We start from the raw sequence: 5741 nt of genomic DNA, 5'->3' as shown, positions 1-5741 counted from the left end.
TCCCCAACGACAACCGCCCGACCAGCGTGCCCACCGCCACACCCGGTACACGCCCGGGAGGGGGCGGCAGCGCGGCCGCGACCGGCCAGCCGGGGGGAGGCCCGGCGGAGGCGAGGAGGGGGCCACAACCCCGCCCGGATGGAGGGCGCGCCGGAGGCGGCGAGGGGCAAAGAAACGCGGAAAGGAAACCGGGGAGAAGACCTCGGGCACAGAGTCGGGCCGCCAGGAAAACAAGCGGGATCCCACCGCCACACGCGAGGGCGGTCCCGCACCGCCTGCGACGCCAACCCGGCCTCCGGCCCCACCCCCGGAACCTCCCACGAGACCCGCCGCCCCGCCACCACAGGGTGGCCCTCCACGCGACGAGACGCGCGCCTGGCCTCCAAACGCCAGCATGCAACGCCACAACCTCGGGCCGGACGAGTCCCACGACCTGGGCCTCTCCAGCTCCAGGGTCCACTCGCTCACCACACCGCCCGCGGAACGCTCCCAGGGGGGCCGCGGCGGCCGCGCCCCGGGCCAGCGCACACGCACGCAGGTCGCCCGCCGGCTCGGGACCGGGAGCGGGCAGAGGGACACTCGCAGCGGGCGCGGGGGAAAGAGGGACGCGGCCCCTCAACCCCCGGCCGCGCGAACAGCGCCCCACCGCCACCGCGCACACACGCGGCACCAGCGACCCACACAGTGGCCCCACGCGCGCCAGAAGGCCCGGCCAAGGCCCAGCGGGAACCCTCCCCCGACTCGAAGGGGGGAGGCGTGGGCCGCGGTAGGCACAAAGAGCAGGCGCTCGGCCCCCACCCGCGGGGGGCCGGCGGACCCCTGCACTCCCAGACGGCGGGGAGGGGGGACTCTCGCCTACACACACACCACCGACGGTAGCGTAGCGCAAAAGGCAGGGGGCGGCCAACGGGGGAATCCGGTACCCCCACACAAGGCACGCCCTTCACGGATCGCTAGAGAAACTTCCTCACTGAGGGTGGGCCGCACCCAACCCAGCCCCTCTGCCAACCGGCCGCCGAGACAACGAGGGGGGATCTGCGGTACAGGCAAGCACAAGGCTTCTTGAGCGTTCGCGGCCGGGGACACCCAAAGCCCCATCGCCTCGGGGGCCCGACCGGCCCCAGCTCGGCGTCCCGCCACAATCGCTCACACGCCCGGGCAACGTCTCCTTCCCCCCACCGGAGAGAGGGAAGAGCGCCCGGGCGCCCGCTCGCCTAACACTCCCCACGCCACTCGGCGCTGGGGACGACAACGCGACACCCTCCCCCCGGAGAGGGAACGGGCAACGCTGCCGAGCTTACCGCCTCGATCCCCCGAAAGAAGCGACACCGCTCTTCCCGTCAGGCACTCGCCTCGGAAACCCCCACGGACGGGGCGAGACCGACAGCGAGGCGGCGGCCGGCCGCGGCAGCGGCACTGGGATCGGGAGCAGCACACACCGGCTCAGCCTCAGGCACCTCAGGAAACAACCCGGAGCGCCCCAGGAGCACCGAAGCAGAGGCGCACCGTCGCGCCGAGGCAGCACGGTGGCAGCCCTCCCCGCGCCGGGGAGGGCCACACACGGCCCTTGGCCGCCCAGGGAGGGCGGCGAGCGAGAAGCACCCGCTACGTCAGAGGACCCCAGGAGCGAGGTCGAGGCCGGATTCCGCACCCCCGCCCTTCCCCGCACCGCGAACGGGCGGGGAGGCAAGGCGAGGGGCCCGCGGGCAGGACGAGAAGAGTCGGCCCATTCGCCATGAATGTCCGTCCCTCGCCTGGCGCGGCTTTGGTCCAGCCCAGGAGAGCGCAAAGTCACCACATCGATCAGCAGAGTGGGCGGGAGAGGCCCAGGGAGCAGGGGGAGACCCGGCGAGGACCGCTTCTAAGAGGAGCCTGCTACGGCCTCGCCGGCCCCACACCCCAGGGAGAGCGGCCGACGACACGGAACGGGGAACGCCTGACACGCGGCTCGGAGCCATGGAAGCAAGCGTCGTCACGCCACCCTCGGTGCCCGCAGCGAGGAGCGCACGGGCGGTAAAGGACCACCCGCCACCTACCCCCGCCGCCCTCCGGCGCCAGAAGGCCGGCCGGCCAGAGGCGGCACCACCGCGAGGGCGCTCCAGGTGCGCCAAAGAGCCGTCGCACGCAGGCCCAGGCAAGCAGCTCAAGAGGGAACGGGTCCGGGCCACCCCATCAGCCCAGAGCCCCGCACGCACCCGGAGGCCCAAGCTCCCTCGCTCTGGCGTGTGCCGCCAGAGGACAACGTGTCAGCACCTACCCGATGGCAGAAAACGGCCAACTCGGGCCAAAACAATCGCGACCGGGGCAACCGGGAACAGTTCACTCACCACTGCCGCCTTCCCTGAACACAGTCACGGTCAGCGGACCGCGAAATCGAGCCCATCACCGAGATCCAGAGCCCCTAGGGACAACTGGTCGACCCTCGTTGACGAAGGCAAAGACAAGAGACGGGGACCGCCATCCCCAGCGAGCAGGACCGGGGGGGGGGGAAGGGCGGACGGGGAACACGTCCGAAGGACGCCGGGCGTAGCCAACAGGACAAGCCCCGGGCAGCGGGCCCCCGAAGAGGCAATGCGGCAAGGCCGGGCGAGCACACCCGCCTGGCCCGCCCGGTGAAGCCCCGCAGCCCCGCGGCCAAAACCCGCGAGAGAGAGGGAGAGGGAGAGGAAGCGGGAGAAAAATAAGACAGAAGTCCCGGCGACCGACCCAGACCGGGCAAAGCGAAGCCCGTGGCGGCGAAGGAACCGCTCAGACTGCCACCCGAGGCGCCCGCGGCCCGGACCGTGCAGGGAGAGAAGACAACCGACACACACACAGTAAGCCTGCAGGTCCAATATCCCGCCAACGGGCCACAACGGCCCAGCCCAGCGTGACCGAGACAGTTCCGCTGGCGCCGCCCAGCTCCTGGAACTCTGTCTCGGCCACCGCCGCCGAATATCACGCCTTGGAGACTTCCGATGATCCGACGCTCCTATAAAAGCGGCCACCAGGGGGAGCTCGACAACCGTCAACCAAATCAGGAGGAAGGGACGCGGAACCTCGGTCGGCGTCAGCGGGATCCGCTCCGCAGGGGTCGTAGAAAGTCACCCGGACACGTCCCACCAGCCGGGTCGCCCCGCCAGGGCCCCCCCCCCCGACAGCGGCGGGCACGAGACGCAGGCAGATCGGCCCAGCACCCCTAGAGAATCCGGCGGGGGACACGGGCAGTGTGGGACTTCAAAACCGAAACCACCACGGTGAAGCCACTATTAGACAGGCAGACTAGCTGCTAGGCCACGGTCCGATCCATCCAGAGAATGGAGGAATTGACAGAAACATGTAAAAACCCGTCGAAATCGGTGGCTGGGGAATTTGATCTGCTGGTCTTTGGGCTCGGTGTTTCCGCCTGTCTCTGTACCAAAAAAAAAAAAAATAAAAAATGGGAAGATGAACAGCCTCTGAGAAACCTTCCTCCTCTGTGTCTGTGGTTCAGTGCCAGAGGGCCGGCCTAGCACATAGGAGGCACTGGGTTTGAGCCTTAGCGCGGCATACAAAAAGGAACAAAGTCGAAAGAAGGCGTGCTGTCCACCTACAACTACTCTAAAAAAGAAAAAAAAAAAAAAAAAAAAAAGAATACTGATCATAATAGGAATAAGGATTCTTCCTTGGGGAGTTCTATTTTCTCTGCCTGGCCACGTTATCTTTTTTTTTTTTTTTTTTTTTTTTTTAAGAGAGAGTGAGAGAGAATTTCAATATTTACTTTTTTTTTTTTTTTTTTAACAACATCTTTGTTTGTGTGCTGAGGACCGAACCCGGGCAACTGCAACTGCGCTACCGCTTGAGCCACATCCCCAGCCCCCTTTTTAACTTTTACTTATTTTTCTTTTGTAAAGACAGAGAGGAGGAGGAGGGGGGGGAGAGAGAGAGAGGGAAGAGGGGGGTGGAGAGAGAGAGGAGAGAGAGAGAGAGAGAGAGAGAGAGAGAGAGAGAGAGAATATTTTTTAATGTTTATTTTTCAGTATGCGGTGGGCACAACATCTTTATTTTATTTTACGCGGTGCTGAGGATCGAACCCAGCGCCCCGCGCATGCCGCGGGAGCGCATTACCACTTGAGGCACATCTCCAGCCCATTAATTCTTATTTGAATTTGTGTTTTTATTTACCTATTTATTTACCTGAGTAAGAAATGAGCATTTTCTTGAACCGAAAGTCATTTTCCACCGGGTCACAGAGCCAAATTTTACGTTTAGGCACATGGTAATAAGAAGCTGTAACAGGGCGCTAAGAGCGGCTGCCTTGGCTAAAAAGCGTGGGCCCTTGCCCCAGAGCGAAACAACAACGACAACGGGGCGGGGGGGGGGGGGGGGGGGCGGGGAAGAATCAAACAAATAATGCAATCAATCCATGGGCCAAGGACCTGAACAGATACTTCTCAGAAGTGGATTAAGACACTCCTATAAAAGCGGCCACCAGGGGGAGCTCGAAAACCGTCAACAAAATCAGGCGGAAGGGTCGGTGTCAGCGGGATCCGCTTCGCAGGGGTCGTAGAAAGTCACCTGGACACGTCCCACCAGCCGCCCCACCCCCACCCCGCCAGGGTGCCCCGCAGCAGCGGGAGGCGCCGGCAGTCTGCCCAGCACCCCCAGAGAATCCGGCGGGGGACACGGACGGTGTGGGACTTCAAAACCGAAACCACCACGGTGAAGCCACAATTAGACAGGCAGACTAGCTGCTAGGCCACGGTTCGATCCATCCAGACAATGTAGGAATTGACAGAAACATGTCAAAATCAGTTTGAAATCGGTTGCTTGGGAATTTGATCTGCTTGTCTTTGGGCTTTGTGTTTCCTCCTTTTTCTGTACAAAAAAAAAAAAAAAAAAAATTGGAAGATGACCAGCCTCTGAGAATCCTTTCTTGTCTAGGGTCTGTCTGTGTCTTTGGGTCAGTAGCAGAGGGCCGGCCTGGCACAGAGTTTGAGCCTTAGCACGCCATACAAAAAGGAACAAATCATCGAACAAATCATCACAAGGATTCTTCCTTGTGAAGTTGTATTTTGTCAGTTTGACCGTTTTATCTTTTTTTTTTTTTTTTTTGTATCTTTATTTTTATTGATCTATCAATATCACAGAGCCAAATTTTACATTTAGACACTTGGTAATAAGAAGCTGTAACAGGGCTCTAAGAGAGGCTGCCTTGGCTAAAAAGCATGGTCTGTTGCCCTAGACTGAAACACCACATGCTCTGGGATAAATAAAGCTGGAGAAAGGTTGCAAGAGCACTTCATGGTGTTGTCAGTCTGGTGTTGTGGCTCAGTGGTACAGTACTTACCAAGTACGCATGAGGCACAGGGTTCAATCCCGGGCACCACATTGAAATCATCATCATCATCATCACCTAAATAAACAAAATAAACGTATGTATTTTTTTATCTGTTTGTTTATTTATTGGAGGAGGCCTGTAAGGAGGGATTGAACTCAGGGGCACTCACTGACTACTGAGCCACATCCCCTAGCCCTACCTATCTAGTATATTACTTAGAGACAGGGTCTCACTGAGTTGCTTAGTGTCTCACTTTTGCTGAGGGTGGCTTTAAACTCTGGATCCTCCTGCCTCAGCTGTGTGTGTGTGTGTGTGTGTGTGTGTGTGTGTGTGTGTGTGTGAGAGAGAGAGAGAGAGAGAGAGAGAGAGAGAGAGAGAGAGAGAAGCCTGTCTGGGATGACAGGCATAGGCCACTGTACCCAGTCACTTATTTATTTTATTT

This window comes from Callospermophilus lateralis, unplaced genomic scaffold (genome assembly GCF_048772815.1).
Source record: "Callospermophilus lateralis isolate mCalLat2 unplaced genomic scaffold, mCalLat2.hap1 Scaffold_3451, whole genome shotgun sequence".
Lineage (NCBI taxonomy): Eukaryota > Metazoa > Chordata > Mammalia > Rodentia > Sciuridae > Callospermophilus > Callospermophilus lateralis.
This window is presented reverse-complemented; position numbering follows the sequence as displayed.